Source organism: Orcinus orca, chromosome 4, assembly GCF_937001465.1.
Source record: "Orcinus orca chromosome 4, mOrcOrc1.1, whole genome shotgun sequence".
NCBI classification, from domain to species: Eukaryota; Metazoa; Chordata; class Mammalia; order Artiodactyla; family Delphinidae; genus Orcinus; species Orcinus orca.
The window spans coordinates 150538368-150556231 of NC_064562.1; the positions used below are offsets into that span (position 1 = coordinate 150538368).

The window sequence follows — 17864 nt, forward strand, 5'->3', positions numbered from 1 at the left end:
CGGCCAGGAGCACCGCCAGCCGGGGTGAGCAGGCCTGGGCTGTCACTCCCAGGTCGGGCCGCCTACCGCCGTGTGGCCTCCATGCTCCCGCGCCCCTGCCCCTGCACCGTCAGACCCTCGGCAGAGAGAAGAGCCCCCGGAGGAGCCTGGGCTGACTGCAGCACCGCGGGCTCGGGGTCCCCTCGAGGACACACGGAGGCCTGGGGGCCGCAGGCCACGAGCCCCAGGGCGACAGCTGGGAGGCCAGCTTCAGGGCGCTTCCCCCCTTTACCGAAGAGGGACCCTGGACCCTGTGCCGAAAACCCCAGGCTCACTGAGGGCCTCGAGCACATCCTGGCCCCTCTGGGCCTGACTCTCAGCTCTTCTCCTCCCAGCCCCGGGGGCAACTCCTGTGGCCCTGCTCCGGACCCAGTTCCTGCCGGTCACAGATGTCAGGTGTGACCACGGCGTCCTCCCACACACCGGAAGCTGCGAGCCAGCGATAGGCAGCAGCCCCCTCCACGACTCCCCCTCTGGGCTTGCGTGCGCCCCCGGCGTCCCTGTAGCCTGCAGCGATCGCTCGCAGACCCCAGGACTACTCAGAGAGGTTGGGGACCCTTCGGGAGGCACACTCACAGTGGTGGGCCCTGGCTCTTAGCAGCGGTGCTGCACTGCTCTGGTCACCACCCCTCACACTCACCTGGGCCTGTCTCCGTGCCCCAGCCTTGGGAGCCTGAAATTGCGTGGCACTCAGTCCTGCTGGCAGCCCCACCTCCCCCCAGTAAGGCCCTACCAGGGGTGCTGGGTGAGCCTGGCCTCTCTGCCAGCAGGTGTTGGTAGGGTCTCAGGTGGTCTCCTTCTGGGACCCTCACTTCCCCAGGCCCACTCCCCCACCGGGCCTTCCCTTCCTGAGCTTGGGAGGAAGTGGGGAGACCTGAGCCTCTGGGTCATGTCCTCATGCTGAACTCGGGTCCCCCGCTCAGAAACGCTTCTCCCAGGCTTGGTGCCATTGTGCTGGGAGGGTGTTTTGTTACCTGGACGAGGTTGGAGAACAGTGGAGCCTTGGAGTCTACACCTTGACCTTACTGAGCCGTCACGTGGAAGTAGGGACAGCAGTTTGGGGCCTTTTGGGGGCCAGCGTGTCTTCATGTTGGCATTAAGCTACTAATTGGGAAGAAAAGGAGGTCTCTGGGCCTTGGTCGCAAAAAATAGGGTTTGGAAACATTCATTCATTCAACAAACACATGTTAAGAGCCTACTAATGTGCCAGGCCCTCAACCTGATGTTGGTATGAATCTTTTTTTTTTAACATCTTTATTGGAGTATAATTGCTTTACAATGGTGTGTTAGTTTCTGCTTTATAACAATGGTATGAATTTTATTTTTCTAAGTCAGTAAACCTCCCTCAGCCCTAGCTGTCTGGTGATAAAGATACCACAATTTCCTCTTTCGTCTCTCCTCGATAAACTTAGGAGGGTCTCTGCAGCCTGCCTGAGCTCTGGCCCTCTGAAGTTTTCAGCAGTTTGAAGGAAAGCGGTGAAGCCCCCCGAGCCCGGGCAGCCCCCTTCCTTAGAAGGCTGGCTCTTCTTATCTTGCCCCCAGATAGCCCCGCCCCACTCAGGGGCCTCGGAAGTCAGCAGGCCAGGGGTGCAGGGTGACGCATGCGGGGCCCAGCTCTGCCCCGAACAGCTGGGTGGCCTTGACAAGGCCACGTGATATCCCTGGGCAGGGCAGGGGGAGGAAGGCGGTGCAGTCGTCAATTTCACACACTCCAAGGGCATACACGCGGCCCTTCCTGTGGAATGAGTTACCCGTTTCATCTGGAAGAAACATACTGGGGTCCGTTTCCACCCCGTCACTCTGCAGATTGGCCGTGAACAGCGTGGTTTCCTTCCTGGCAGTGACCACTCTCCAGTGTGTTGCAGATGACAGAAAGCACAGGAGACCAAGGCCTGGCACGGGGAGCTCCGACGGCGTGTGGAGTGGAGCTCTCCGCCACACTTTCTGGGGCCCACCTTTTCCCAGCCCCGGGGAGGTGGCTGCCTGGGGCCACCTGGAAGAAGCCCGGGCCGAGGCCGTCCTGCATGGCTCCTCATGAGCTCCGGTCCCCTTTGGCAAGCCGGTCACCCTCTCCAAGCCTCAGTTTTCTCATGTGAAAGCTGAAAAGGTGAAACCCACTCCCCAGTGTTAAAAGCAATAACGTGCCTGCACACATGGGTGCTGGACAGGGGTTAACCGCCTCCTTAGTGCCCACCGAGAGCAGCTGGTCAAGCCGTAGCAGAGGTCTCCTGTTAGTGTATCAGAATCCGAGTTCGGTGTCCCAGTTGGGTTTGGCTGGGGTGGGGACCGTGATGTGGGAAAAGATGGGAAGACAGATGTGGGAGGGGCTTGAGAGGGTTTGGGTCTTATCCTGGAGGTGGCAGGAGGCCTGAAGGGGTGTGAGCCGGGCCCCCCTTTGTGTCATGGGTGAGCAGTGGCCTCTGAGGTTGGAGAGGGATGCTAGAAACAGCTGATGCACAGCAGAGAACCCTTTAGAACTTTTGTAGCTCTTAAAAGAAGATCACAGGGCCTTTCCTCCCTTCTCTGCAGCTGCATGAGCTCAGCATCCTCCAGTGAATGGAGCTCTGGGCGGCGGCCCTGCCCAGGCCTGGCCTGCTTCTCCTTTTGAGCTGTGGGGTCTTGTGCCCCTTCCCTTCTCTGATCTCAGCCTCCTTGTCTGGAGAAAATTATCAGAAGATTATCGATAAATGGGGAGATTGGGATTGACTTAGACACACTACTATGTATAAAATAGATAACTAATAAGAACCTACAGTATAGGGCTTCCCTGGGGGCACAGTGGTTAAGAATCCCCCTGCCAGTGCAGGGGACACGGGTTCGAGCTCTGGTCCAGGAAGATCCCACATGCCGTGGAGCAGCTAAGCCTATGTGCCACAACTACTGAGCCTGCGCTCTAGAGCCCGCGAGCCACAACTACTGAGCCCACGTGCCACAACTACTGAAGCCCATGTGCCTAGAGCCCGTGCTCCACAACAAGAGAAGCCACTGCAATGAGAAGCCCGTGCACCGCAACCAAGAGTAGCCCCCGCTCGCCACAGCTAGAGAAAGCCCGCATGCAGCAACGAAGACCCAACGCAGCCAAAAAAAAGGTAATAATTAATTAATTAATTTTTTAAAAAACCTACTGTGTAGCACAGGGAACTCTAGTTAATACTCTGTAATGACCTATATGGGAAAAAAATCTAAACAAGAGTGGATATATGTATATGTATAACTGATTCACTTTGCTGTACAGCAGAAACTAACACAACACTGTACATTAACTATACTCCAGTAAAAATCAATTTACAAAAAAAGAGGAAGATTATTGGACCCGCCTCCAGCATAGCTGTGAGTTTGGTTATTCGATCCTGGATGGGAAAGCCCTTTGTAAACAGTATGTGAGAAAGTATTAAAGTCATAATTGCATTACACTAAAAAAAAAAATAGGTCTCACCATCCCGCAACCCGAGTGGTTGATCTAGACCATGATTACAAATGGCTGCGGAATCATCAGGTGATGTGCTGACAGCACCGGGACCCCCTAGTCCAAGGCGATGTTGCTAAGAGTGGGATGAGCTGTCCACTCCTGATGGGACATGTAGGAAGTACACATGCGTGGATGCTGGGAGTGACCCCTAGATGTAGACCACTCTACTGGTCCCACTCCCATCCCCAGCGCAGTGCCTCCTAAGGGACTCTCTTCAGAGGATACTGCAAAATGTTCCTTGGGGGCAAAATTGAGGACCGCTGCTTGGGATGAAACTGAGTTTATAGGAAATACTGGGGCTAGAGGAGCTTGTTCAACACCACCACAAATGTACAGTCTTCTAAATCCATAATTCAGAAAATTCTACAAGACAAGTAACGCAATGTCATCAAATATATCGCATAGGAAAAACAAACCAAGGGAGAACTATTTCAGACTAAAAGAGACGTAATGACCCATCTACCAAGTGCAGTGTGTTGCTTTTGGTACCTGATTTAGAACCTTAATTCCCCAACCAGGGATCGAACCCGTGCCCCCTGCAGTGGAAGCGCAGAGTTCTAACCATTGGACTGCCAGGGAATTTCCCAGAACCTGATTTGAACAAACTATAAGAAGACATTTTTAGAGATAATTGGGGAATTATAAAACATTGAGGAATTATTGTTAATTTTATAGGTATCTGACGATATTATGATTATGCCTCAAAAAAAAAAAACCTTACTACTAAAGATGTGCATGGAACAAGCTGAAGTATTTTCATGGGTTCTGATATATCTGAGATACACTCTAAGTGAATCCAGGAAAAATAAAAACAACAAGAATATGGGGTGGTGACAGGAAGAGCAGAATATAACCAGTGTTGAGATGGGTACCTAGGGGATCACTCTACGGTTCACTGTGTATATGTTTGAAATTTTCCACAATAAAAATGGCTCTCGGGCTTCCCTGGTGGCGCAGTGCGCTTCTTCTGCTTCCCTTGGTAGCCCGCTTCTCGGGCTTCCCTTGGTAGCCGCTGTCTACCAAGCACCTGCCGCCCCGCCGGCTACACCACTCCACATTCACTGCTGCACTCGGCTTCACACTGTCCCACGGGGGAGGGAACGCGTTTTAAGCTCTATTTCAGAGACGAGGAAGGTGCAGCTCACAGAGGCGGCTTGCACCGAATAAGCAGCAGAGAAGGACCGCATCGGGGCTGACGGTTACTCAGAGGGTAGTCCGTAGGGAAAGAAGACAAAGGGGACGTCTGAGTGGCTCACATGCCAGTGGCTCTCTCTGGAAGGGAGGGTGGCAGGCACCGTGTATTTTCTTCTGTGGACTCGTCTGCATTCACCAAATTTTCCACGGTGGCTATTACTCTCACATGGAGCTAAAGTAAAAGTTTGAAAAAAATAAAATATCATTTTACACGTCTCCTCTATAAACTGAGAAGAGATTGTTTCTGAATCATTTCTTGGTCCTAGCTTTTACCCCATGACCTGGCACGCACGAGATAATTTGGTAAATATTTTAGTAATGATAAAAGATCCTTTTTTTTTTTTAACCTGTAGAAAGTACCTAGGGTAAAAATCACACCACCAGCCAGTTAACGAACAGGAACCCAAACTACCTGGGCCCTCGCCCCTTCGAGGGCCACTCAGGGTCTCTGCGAAGATGCTTTATATCTTCTGCAAACGGAAGGCCAGCCTTTCCCTCTAATATCTTTATTTTTATTTTTATTTTATTTTATTTTTTTTTTGTGGTACGTGGGCTTCTCACTGTTGCAGCCCCTCCCGTTGCGGAGCACAGGCTCTGGACGCGCAGGCTCAGCGGCCATGGTTCACGGACCCAGCCGCTCTGAGGCATGTGGGATCTTCCCGGACCGGGGCATGAACCCGCGTCCCCTGCATCGGCAGGCGGACTCTCAACCACTGCGCCACCAGGGAAGCCCTAATATCTTTTTTTTTTTTGCTGCACTGCATGGCACGCAGGATCTTACTTCAACAACCAGGGATCGAACATGCGCCCCCTGCAGTGGAAACTCAGTCTTAACCACTGGACCGCCAGGGAAGTCCCTTCCTCTAATATGGAAAACACATAAAAATGCAAGTGCTAATCCCTGTACATCTAAAATCATCCTTGTGAAATTCTAGCTTGTCTCACTCCACACACACGTTAGAGCTCTGTCTGTGCCACACACTCCGTGCCTTGGGTAAACCGCACACCTCCTGATGTGCCCATTTCACAGATGAGGAGACTGAAGTTCAGGCATGTTAAATATGCCGCCCCATTGTCACACTGGGATGGGGTGCCGACCCCAGTCTCCTGGCTTGGGTCTCTTTCCTGACCCCACGTGGTCTCCCTGCATAGGCCTCTGGAGGGGCTCAGGGCGGCTTCTTGGGCCCCTCCTATGTCTCCAGTGTAGACATCTGCCGGGAGCCTCGATGGGGCGCTGAGGGAGGCTCTGTGTCTCCCAGAATGTGGGCCCGGCTCAGGGCTCCCTGGCACACCCCCGCTCACCTCCTCTAGGTGGTGCTACGCCTGCCCCTTCCACGCAGAACCCCACCTGCCACTGCAGCCCCGCCTCTCCCCAGGGATGCACCTCCCCACGGGCTCCCAAGAGCCCAGGGAGGTGGCGACGGTCATCCGCATTTTACAGATGAGGAAACCGAGGCTCAGAGAAGGGCAAAGTCAAGACAAGCCAGTGCCAGACGGGTGTCTCCAACCGCCGCCATGTGCTGGGGGAGCAGAAGCGGGCAGAGCAGGGCGGCCCGGCCCTGCATGTCAAGGCAGTGAGAGGGTGCGAGGCAGTGTGGACCCGAGTGTGCGGATCGCTCTTTCTGGAAGCTCAGCTGCGCAGGTTTGGCAAGAGGTAGCGGCAGCTGGGAGCAGGCCTCGGAAGAGGTTTGTCTCCTTCTGGGACAGGAGGCAGCTGAGCCTCGCATGGGCCCAGGGGAGGAGCTGGAGTTGGGGACAGGAAAATGGGGACTGGCCCTGCATGCGAAGAGGCCCCAGGGAAGGCGCCCGGAGCCTGGTGGACCCTGGGGGAGTGACCAGCTTTTTCTTTCTCGCCCCTGAAGCCCAAACCCAGCTCTGCTCAGCGCCTCTGGGCAGCCCCAGGCCCGTCTTTTCTGGACGTCCCACCCAGGGAGTGGTTGTGCTTGTTGGGTGAAGCCTGGATCTCCCCGGAGGGCTGGGCCCACTGGGATTGGGGATGCCTGGAGGGGGGACCCTGATGCCTGGAACAGCCATCCTCAAACCGTCCTGAGCACTTCCTGTGTGCCAGGGTTAGGCTCACAGCCTAATGGGGAGGCAGGTGGACAGACAATTCTAGAGGCCACTGACCAGGACCTGAGGCTATGTCAAGAGGGCCCAGAGAGGGATCTCCAGGAGAAAACCAGAGGCCAGGGTGCTCGGCCTGGTCTCCCTGCGGCTCCAGACAGCACACCTCACCTGTGGCTCTTGGCCGATATCTTGGCCCATTTTAGAGTTTAGGGGCAGCTCTTCCCCCAAGCCCAGCCCCACCCCCGCAGGGCAGGAGGAGGGCTGGACACTCAGGCGGGTGTTGATGCTGAGCGCGTCCCAGGCCAGGCTGCGTGGGGTTGGGAGACCCCTAATCCGGCAGCTGCCACCCCCTTGGAGAATCTGGTTCACCTGCCACGTGCCCAGCACGGAGGGCCACGGGGATGAGCAAGGGGCTCCCGGGCCTCTCAGGAGGGCGTGGCCAGCTCTGCCAGGTGTGGGAGCTGGGGGTGGCACATGGCCAAGGGGACCAGGGTTGTGATGGCTGGAGAAGGCAGGAGGGGGTCCAGGCAGAAGGAACAGGACAAGCAAAGGCGGGCTCTGTGCAGCCAGGATTGTGAGGTGTCTGGAAAACGCCAGTCTGGATGGGAAGGAGGCGGCGAGGCTGCAAAGTTAGGCTGGGGCCGGATCTGGGAGGGGGTCCTGGAGAGATCGGGGCTGGTGGCCTGGTGGCTGTAGGGGGGGTGGGTGCAAATGAAGAGGCAGCAGTTTGGAGGTGGATCCGCCCCCCTCTGTCTACTTGTCACCCTGGCTGCTATGCTGCTCCTCTCGGGCCCACACACCCTCACCTTCACCTCTGCAGGCCTGTCCTTGGGAAGTCCCCCCGCCCAGATTCAAACAAGAACAAAAGCCTTGCGGCCAACTGTCTCCCAGCCATGAGCTCACCCTCCGTGGGAGGGAGTGGGCAGCCAGTGCTCAGAGAATCAGCACGACCAGGCAGAATCTCAAGCCTTTTCCTGGAGACTTCTGAGACCTTGAAGGGCAGAGGTGGACCTCGTTCAGGCGCGCACCGGGTATCAGCTGGGCATCGGAGCCTGGTGCAGAGAGGGTGCCTACAGTATCTGGGGGTTGGGGGTGGAGTGGCAGCGGGAGGGAAGGTCTCCTGATGGGTGACACTTGGTGGGGGGGGGGAGGAAGGTCAGCCGGCCTGGGGCTTGTGTGAGGCCCCTCAGGGCAGAGACCCAGGGGTGGGCAGGCTGAGGCCTGCTCCCTCCCCAAAGAGGAGGGGCGGCTGCTCTGGGGGGGGAAGGGCAAGGAGCCGCCAGGGGTGTTTTTGTGAGAGCTAAGAACATCCTCCACTCCAGGTGCAGGGCGGAGGAAGGACAGCGGCTGGACTGGGTGCTGGGACATTTAGGAAGCCAACTTCTGTAGCCAGGAGGGAGCTGGGCCCAACTCTGTGTGTGTGTGTGTCTCAGGAGCTGTTGGTTGGTGGGTGGATGAGTTAGGAGAAAATAGGGGCTGAGGTTTGGCAAGAAGAGGAACATGGAGTGCATCCAAGAAGGTTCCTCTAAGGTGGGCAATATCTAAGGTTGGCTTAGGATGGAGGAGCAAAGGGAAAGGTTGAAGTCGCTAGGTCAGGGCGGGTAGATGCGTCAGGAAGAAAGACAACACGTATTAAACCCCTCCCCCACCTGAGGTATGTGGGACACCCCTTTCTCTGAAAGAGGAAACCGAGGCTCAGAGAGGTTAAGTAACTTGCCCAAAGTCACACAGTAAACACCAGAGCTGGGATTCCAGCCCAGATCTGCCTGACGTGAAAGCTCATGTTCTCTACTATCGTCAACTGCTTCTCAGGGGCTGGAAAAAAATGGGGTCTCTTGTGGAGGGGCAGTGGGGAAGCAGGGGTGGGGAGAGTGTGGCATGGGCAGGGCCTCACCCCAGGTGTCCCGTCTGTCACCACCAAACAAGCACCACACTGTATGTTACCTGGAGCCAGACGGCCTGGTTGCCAATCCTGCCTGTGTCCTTCGCAGCTATGGGGCCGTGGGCACGGAACGTTCCCCCGCGTGAGCCTCAGTTCTTCTCGGCAACATGGGCGACTGCGAGGACGAAGACGGTAGACACACACTGCGCAGGGCTCAGGCAGGCTACGCTCTTCCCCTCTCCTCCGTGTGGGCCCTGACTACCCGCTGGGGACCTGGGGACTGCACAGAGACCAGACAAGTTGGTAAGGCATCTGGGAGGTGGCCCAGGGGCTGCTGGAGCCCTGCACGGCCTCGGGTGGGAGTTGGGTAAGAGTCGGGGATGCCGTTCCGAGGGTCAGAGCACCTGGGGTACCATTCTGAGCCACACACCAGAGGGGACTAGGAAGTAGAGGAGAAGGGAATCCCAGGAGGTCCAGGCCGAGGGCAGAGCAGGTGCAAAGGGGAGGACTTGACAGAGTTCGAGGTGCTTCCGGGGAGCCGCACGCGTGGAAGGGGCGGGAGAGTTTCCCGCAAGGGATGATCGGGCGTGAGAAGCATCTGCATCCCCTGCCACCTCTGCCCTCTGCACCCATCTCACGTGGCTCCCACGTGAGACCTGATCCCGCAGCTTCTAAATCGGGTTTCGCTTTCTGAGGGTGGCGGCAGCAGAAGGCAACGGGGCGATGCCTTTAAGAAACAAGGCTATTTGGAAAATTCCACTGTGGTGTGCTGTAACGCAGAGCCCCACCCCCACGTGCTTTCTGTGGTTTCTTAGTACCTAGAGCCTTAAGGCCTCCAGCCCTGGGCTCCTCTTAAGCATCAGTGAGCCGCAAGCCACAGGGGGTCCCCTGCACCACACCTCCCCCCCACGCCACCCACCAGCGCCAGGTTGTGCATTCCATACTTTGCAGGGTCTGTTGGTTTCATTATAACTTACTTCCTCCAAGCAATTACTTGGGATGCTCTGAGAATTAGTGACCTTTGATTTGGGCACCAGACCCCACTGGTTCAAGTGTCCCCAGTAAAATGGGGCAACAATACAGCATCATGGGGCTGCTAGGGCAGCTAGAGACGCTGTTACAGACGGTAGAACACACAGACCGTAGTCACAGGCTCTGTGGTCAGCACTCCCGTCACAGCAAGTGTGTTTGGCTCTGCATTCATTACCGAACCCCCTGGAGCACGCGTGTTCCCACTGACAAAATGGTGACAGGACTTGTGCTTTGATGAGAAGGGACAGGGTGCAGAGCCCTCATCCGACGGCCTCAGGTTACTGTGCCTCTTGAATCTTGTCGGTTACCCATCAGTCAGCATCTTAACACATCTCATTATAAATAGAATAATATTTAAATATTATTATAAATAGAATATTATAATAGTAATATTACTATTATAATATAGTAATAATAATATAATAATAATATAATTACATTATAAATAGAATAATAATATTCCAGGGGAATTTCCTGACGGCCAGTGGCTAGGACTCTGCGCTTCCACTGCAGGGGGCATGGGTTCGACCCCTGGTCAGGGAACTAAGATCCCACAAGCCACGTGGCGTGGCCAAAAATATATATATATATATAAATAGAGCATTCGTTTGTTGCGGGAAATCTAAAAGTTTCAAAATACATAATCAGAAGGTAATCATGTGTGTTCTGATATCATTTGAGTGTTTCTACCTGTTTGTTTCTGTGGATGACATTCCATATTCTATGATTATGTTTTATTTAAAATTCAGTATCACTCTTACAACTTATGCATTTCCTCTTTGCTATAATAAACTACTTGAAGATTTTTAAAAATTAATTAATTAATTAAATTTTGGCTGCATTGGGTCTTTGTTGCTGCGTGTGGGTTTTCTCTAGTTGCGGTGAGCAGGGGCTACTCTTCCTTGAGGTGCGCGGGCTTCTCATTGTGGTGGCTTCTCTTGTTGTGGAGCACCGGCTCTAGGCGCGTGGGTTTCAGTAATTGTGGCACGTGGGCTCCGTAGTTGTGGCTCGTGGGCTCTAGAGCACGGGCTCAGTAGTTGTGGTGCACGGGCTTAGCTGCTCCGCGGTATGTGGGATCTTCCCGGACCAGGGTTCAAACCCGTGTTCCCTGCATTGGCAGGCGGATTCTTAACCACTGCGCCACCAGGGAAGCCCTAAAGATTTTTTAAATGGCTGCATAGAAGTCTCTCCAGTTAGTTAAGCTTCCCCCATGATTGGACGTCCACATCATATCCATTTCACTGTTGTAAGTAGCACTTCAGTGAGCATATTTTTACAACAGTCTTTGCCTGACTTTGGGGGTATTTTTTTTTTATAAGGACAGCTCCCTTCAAGTGCACTATTAGATGAAAAGGATTCAGTGTGTTATAATTTTCTCTTTTGCTGGAGCCATGCCTTCTCCCTCTTATAAATGTGCTGTAATACTTCTAGGAGTTCCACCTCCCTGAATTCACTGATTTTCACCTCTGCAGGTAAGCAACAGGTAACTGCCCTTGTTAAAACTGAGTAGAATACGAGTTGATGGTCTGGTTGTGAGGGTCTGATGCTGCTTCTTTGCCGCAAACTGCAGAGGTTCGTGGTGACTACTCTGGTTGTTATGACACTTTTCCGTCTCTGTGTCTCTGGCCATCTTCTCTGGGCCTGAGGTTGCTGGAAGGCTTACCTCCAGCTACCTGGGCTACTTTTGACTTTGTTTTTTTTTCCTCATCTTGATCAATTTTCAGAAGCAACAAGGCAAACCCAAGTTCCATGCTTTGTGTCCTAAAAACGAGAACGTCCATCTCCACAGTGAATTCCTTTATTCCAAGGAATGAAGACAGAAAAGATGGGCTTTCCTGGATTTCTGAAAGCCCTTGGGCCAGCGGAAAGCTCTTTGGAAATAAATGATGGTTGCTCAATCTGCCTCTGCCTGGTGGGGACGGCCCGCTGACACTCACAAGTGAAGTGTGACCACCGCCGCCGGTACTTTCATTCCCACCCTGGGCCCCCGGTGGCCCTGAACAGAAGCTGGGGGCAACGAGGGTGGGAGGGAGGATGGCGAGTGGGCGGGAGCTTTTGGACAGTGGGGGGCAAGCTGTGAGGGCCAAGCTGAGCGGCCTCACCTCACCGCGCCTGCTTCCCCACCTGTAAAGCAGGAGTCAACATGCCAGTAGGTGTGGTGATGGGGTGAAACAGCCAGCACAGCATGGGGCACCTGGGAGGGCTCACGCGAGTGCAGGTATGACAAAGGTTTATTCACGCATTCAACAAATATTTAAGGAGCTCACATTCCCGGGGCTGGGGAAGAGTTGGGGGCAAAATATGCATTTGGGAGGCTAGAACCCCACGTCTCCCGAGAAGAGGTGCACAGGGGCTTGGTGGGGCAGAGGCTGCTGGCCAGGTCCTGTGCCCACCCCCTTCCCCACCTGACCTTGGGCCCCTCCCCACGTCTGTCTCTGGGCCTCACTTTCCCCACTGAATAAAGAGAGGGGTGGGCTTGAGGACTCTAGAGGGTCCCGCCAGCTCCGACACCCTGCTGGTGACCCTTCTGGGGTCTGCCCCTGGTGAGTTCGTATTGTCCTGGTGAGGGGATGTGAGTGCATTTGCGAGGTGCCACGTCTGTCTGCCCCTCGAGACGGGGGCTCCGTGGGCGCAGGAACTGTGGGCTATCAGTCACTCTGCTGTTCCCGGAGCCCAGGGCGCCGGCACACAGTGGGCTCAGGGCTGCCTTCTGTGGGACTCAGTCACCCTGGGAAGGGCTTCCCACTCCTGCTTGGTGAGCTTGGGGAAGGCTCACAGGTCAGGCTTGAAGAAGTCCCTCCGCGGGGTCCCTGGAGAATCTTAGCATCTCTCCTCACCTTGGCGGGTTGACTTTCTCTACATTATATTGCTAGGAAGAGCTCCCCCAAATATGCCAGAAACTGACAGAACCAGACAGCTGGGTTTTTTCTTTTCTTTTTTGGTCGTGCTGTGTGGCTTGTGGGATCTCAGTTCCCCGACCAGGGATTGAACCCCAGGCCCTCGGCAGTGAAAGCGCGGAGTCCTAACCACTGGACCACCAGGGAATTTCCCAGACAGTTGTTTTACATTTAATCCTCACACAGTTCGGGCGGCGGAGATGCTCAGAGCCTTGTTGAGATGGGGAAAGTTGGGGAAGGGAAGGGAGGGAAGGCTTCAGGGCTGATCCAGGCCAGGCCACCACCCACCAGTCCTGTGCCTGGAACTGAGGTGAGGCAGCTGCAGGCCTGGTGCTTCTCTACATCAAGCGGCAGCTTAACAGCCCCCAAAGGAGCGACCAGGTGAGAATCAGTTTGGGACCCTGGCAGTTAGGTCTGCACAGGGGAGCCGGGATGGCTTCCCCCAGGCAGGCAGCAGTGAGCCAGCAGAGGGGGACACGGCACTGACCACCCTGATACAGTTCTCATCTCCATATCAGAGACGGGGGCTGGGAGGTGCTGAGGTCCTGAGAGGTGACGTGAGTGCCCACTGCCACGCAGCTAATCTTGTTCACTGTAGTTTTAATTTCGTTAGGCTGAAGTTGCAATGAGGATTCATCTAGAACACTCCTGGGTGCTGATGACAAGGGGTAAGAAATAGGTCAAATCACACTGAGGGTGTTAAGTGACAGATGGGCTCCAGTGGGGAGCTCTGGGCTGCGGCAGGGGGAGGGGCGGGAGCCAGGGAGGCAGCAGGGTGGTGAGAGGGTGAGGAGAAGGCAGACAGAGGGCGCCAAATGCAAACCCACGGACCACAAGCTTCCTCGGTTCTGGATGTAGAACAATGGTTCCTGTCATTGTGGGGTTTTAAAACCCTAAGACTGACAATGAGGGCTCCAAGGGATTTGGGGAGTCGCAAAGAACACTGTAAAGGCAGATTTATTAATCTGATGTATTAAATTGCTAATTAAGTCAGGCCTGAAGCAAGTCTGTACTTTCCTGTTTCCTTAAAATAAGCTCAGGGGGGCACACTGTGGGGGCGGGGCTTGAAAGAGACCTGCTATTAGTTTTCCTTAAGACACTGGGGGGGGGGCGGGGCTTGAAAGAGACCTGCTATTAGTTTTCCTTAAGACACTGGGGGGGCGGGGCTTGAAAGAGACCTGCTATTAGTTTTCCTTAAGACACTGGGGGGGGCGGGGCTTGAAAGAGACCTGCTATTAGTTTTCCTTAAGACACTGGGGGGGGGCGGGGCTTGAAAGAGACCTGCTATTAGTTTTCCTTAAGACATCCAGAAATGTAAGCATTTATAAAGCCTCCATTATGCTCTAAGCATAACAGAAGCACTGTGAAGGGTGTTAGTGTATTCTATTAACACATTTCCTTTGTAAAGTTCTCACCCCTCCTGCTTTCATAATAGGCGCTAAGAGTTATCAGAGCCATGACCCAGGCAGGAGAAACCAGTCAGGGGCTCTTCGGCCCAACGCTAATGACCACAGCCCAGATTAATCTTCCGTTGCATGCTTCCAGACGCTGTGATGGAGAGATCACCCTTCCTGTCCCCGACGGCCCTGCTAGATGTAGCTGGCTGTCTCTCTGAGGTTTCCTCTGTGGTAGCTCTGGCCGTGACAGCCCTCAGGGGTCCTGGTTGGCAGGAGCCAATCCTAGCTTGGAACCCAGGCCTTCCAGCTCCCAACCACTGGAGTCTTTCCTCTTGCCTTGATGCCCTCAGAACATAATCTTTCAGGCTCAGGGAACATACCAATAAACAAGATAAGCCCGGTTTGGCTCAGGGAGCCTACATTCTAGGAGGGGGATGAGGTAGGGGTCAACAACGAGCGAACAAGACCTTTCTTATTCAGGGCCTTCCATGATGCTGGAAGGCGGTCTGGGGCGGGGCATCTGGTTTCTGACCCCTCTCAGCTACTGACCAGCCCTGAACCTTGGGTAAGTGACTTCATCTCCCACTCTGTACGACGGTTTTGATCACAGACCTTGTCTCTGGAGGTTCTGCAATATTGACAGGAAGTAATGCACATGAACGCTAGGCCAGCGGCTCCTAAACTTGTCTGCACATTACACAGCTTCCAAAACTGTACCTTACCTCCAGAGACTGATTCAGTTGGCCTGGGGCGTGGCCTGGGCTTTGAAATTTTCAAAGATCCCCAGGAGACGCTGAAGTGCAGACAAGTTTGGGGAGGCACGGCGCTATGCATTGCGTAACAGCTCGATAAAAGACAACTAAGAGAAAAGCCCGTTCTACAGATTAAGAGACCAAGGCCCGGCAGGGAAGACCTCAAAGCGACCTTCCCGAGGCTGTACGTCCCGGGCCCGAGCTCGGATCTTGCCCACCTGGTCTCTCGCAGGCGGCCAGGTGGGGTCCGGGCTCTTCCTCCCCCGCACACCTGCTCGGGGGCAGGGGCGCCCATCGATGCGCTCCGCTGCTCGGCTCCCCACGCCTGGTCGCTGCCCGCTCGTGCCCCTTCCCCCTCCCGGGCGCTTCCCACTTCCAAGATGGCCGCGGGTGGAGCCGACCAGGTAAGGAAGCCCCTGATGGGTGTTCACGGGGGGTCTGCGGGCATGAAAATCCCCTCAGGCCTCCCCACAGGCTCCTCTTGCCCTTCGGGAGAGAAAAGGTCCGGCAACGCCGCTCCGAAGCCCGTGGCGGGCGGGCGAGCGGGCCGGAGGAGGGGCAGCGGGACGAGCGTCGAGCTCGAGGAGCGGCGGCAGCCCGGCTGGGCGCGGCAGCCCGGGCGGAAGAGCAGCCTGCGCAGGCAGGGGGCGGGGCGAGGGCGCGCGGGGCGGGGCGAGGGCGCGCGGGGCGGGGCGAGGGCGCGCGGGGCGGGGCGAGGGCGCGCGCTGCTGTTGGCTGCGGGCAGCTTGCGGGCACCTGCCGGCCCGGCCCGCCGCCTGCAGCGCCGGGTGTCCTCGCCGCGCAAGTTGCGGGTCCCGCAGGGCCTGGGCTGCGGGCCCGCTGGCCCCGGGGATGGCGTCGGAGCCGCGCTAACTCCGGTACTGAGGGCCTCCGGCGAGGGCCGGGCCGCGAGGGAGGGAGGGCGCCGGGGCGCGCGGGGCCGCTGCCACCTGCTGCAGCGTCGGCCGGAGCGTGGAGGCGGCCTGAGGCGGGGCGGAGCTGGCCGCGCGGGTTCGGGTCCTGCCTGCGCGCCCCCTCGACGCGCGGCCGCCGCTTTCTCCTGCGCTGGGGGAGCGCGTGGGGCACGGGGAGCATCGCGGGGCCCGGGGGCGCTCGGCTCGCCCGCTCCTCGGTGAGACGCGCGCCCCGACCCGCTCCTTTCCCGGAACTTGACGAAAAGTTTTCGCCCTCAGACGCGCGGGGCTCCCGGGCCGGGAGAGGAGCCGGCTCGCCGCTCCCCGACCCATAAGAGCCCCCACGGCGTCGGGGCCACAGAACACCGGGATCCCGCCACTTCGGAGCCCCCCAGCCGCCGGGACCCCCTCCACCTCAGGGCCCCCGACCCCTGCGATCCCCGGCAGTTTGCAGTCCCCGACTCGCCGGAGCCCCTCTCCCCACACCTCGGAGCCTCCGACCGCCCGGAACCCCCTCCACCTCTGGGTCCACCTGGCAGCTCCCGACCCCTTTGCTTCTCAGATCCCTGTTCTGGGGCCGCAGACGCCCCCTTCTCTTGGGACCGCCTACTCCCCAAGCCGGGGACTCCCTTTTGCCTCAGGGGCCCCCGTACCTGGACTACAGCCCCCTCAGCCTCGGGGACCCGCGCCTCGGGATGCATCCCAGCGGGAGGCTGAGGGGCAGGAGCTGTATAGGGACAGAGAGCTGCCCCGAGGAAGGAGCGGGGGGGGGGCGGCTCAGAGCTGGGGGGCTGCGGCCGCTGGGAAGGCTCCTCTTCACGAGGCCGCAGCGCCGGCCGGCGGACCCCAGACCCCGCGCCTGCGCAGCGGGCCACAGGCAGCCGCGTGCGTTTCAAAGTTGGACAGGCGCCATCTGCTCCAACTTGGATGTGGAAGTGGAAGCTTGGCTTTGGGAAGTTCTGTGGGCAGGAGGCTCCTGGGCACGGACTCACGCCCTTCGTTTACGGGGGAGGGCGGTGTCTTAGGGCCCGTGTCTGCAGGCTGTTGGCCCCTCGCCGTTGTCTTGGCTACCTTTGTAGAGGATGGGTGGCTGCTGGGCACTGTTAGGAGCTGTGCATGGACCAGACCAGACCTTACAGCAGTCCCTTCCTCTTGCCCGGTTTATCTGGCCAGTACCAACCTGTGTCTCAGGTTTGGATAGGGCTTCTTCCCAGCTGCTTAGCCCCTGTCCCACCTGGGTTGCTCCGCCGTCCCACCCCCCAGCCAAGGCTGTCTTACTACTGTCTTGGTGGTGGTATGTTTGACCCCTTGAGACTGTGGGCTTCACCTGATTAACAGCCCTTGTGAGAAGCTGGCATGTTCTTGGGGCTCAGGGTTATTGAGTGAATGCAACCTTTGGGCCGCATCGAGGGCGGTCAGGTAACCGGTTCAGGGTCACCCAGCTGGAGAGGGGCAGGGATGACATTCACACTGAGGCAGGTCAGGGGGCCAGGCTCCGCTCATCTCAGTGTCCTTCACGGCCCCAGCAGGTCCTGGCAGGTCCCTGCTTAGCATTTTGCGTGGCGCCGAGGTGGGCTTGCTCCATGCTTGCGAGACTGAGTGTTTACAGCCTGCCCCCAGCCCACCCTCTCATGCTCCGAATCAGGGCTGCCTCACCTGGCCTCCGCGGGTCCCTGCAGTTCCCCTCAGGCACCTCTCTCTACTTCTCCACCCCTCCACCCCTCCGCCCTTCCACTTCTCCATCTCTCCCTCCCACTGCCCTACTTCCCTCTGTCCAGCGGGTGAGTTCCTGCCCGTCCTACCTCCACTTCCCCTTGCTTGTGCTCTGCTGAAGGCCTCTCAACAGAGAGGACACAGCTTATCAGAGCAACATGCTTAAGAATCTGTCTTCCCTGTTGGTCAGAGCTTCTGACCATCACGTCCTCACCCTCAGCACAGAGGATGCCTGCCCAGCATGGCGTGGGTGCTCGCGGAGCTTTGAGACCTTGGAGAAGATTTGTCATCACACCAGACATTGTACCTAATATGTAAGAGAGGATTTTAGGAAAATGGGTACGTGTTGTCAATGTTTGCTGTAGGGAGGGTATAAAGTTTCTAGGGTCTGGGTTTAGAATTCTAGATTGTCAAGTTGCAAGGACCTCGGGTAGCTTGGCTGGGCTAGTCACCTCATTTGACAGATGGGGAAGCTGAGGCCCAGCGCTCGGTCAGTGCCGCAGCGGAG

General features: G+C 56.7%; 1 protein-coding gene and 1 long non-coding RNA gene across 3 annotated transcripts in view; one reads left to right on the forward strand and one right to left on the reverse strand.

Annotated features, from left to right (window-relative positions):
* Positions 1–298: 298 nt before the first annotated feature.
* On the reverse strand, positions 299–15086 carry LOC117199570 (uncharacterized). 2 transcript variants are annotated; one of them, XR_004480828.2, is made up of 3 exons: positions 14948–15086; positions 8714–8931; positions 299–4874 (listed from the first exon to the last, which is right to left on the reverse strand). It is a non-coding gene; the product is annotated as an uncharacterized LOC117199570 (long non-coding RNA). The 2 variants fall into 2 exon arrangements; XR_007477117.1 differs by having other exon boundaries at positions 299–7821.
* Positions 15087–15449: 363 nt separating this feature from the next.
* TBC1D14 (TBC1 domain family member 14) overlaps positions 15450–17864 on the forward strand; it is a 103232-nt gene continuing 100817 nt past the window's right edge. Inside the window, exon 1 of the mRNA XM_004265149.4 lies at positions 15450–15607. The gene's annotated coding sequence lies outside the window, so the exon portion shown is untranslated. The remainder of the gene's footprint in view (positions 15608–17864) is intronic.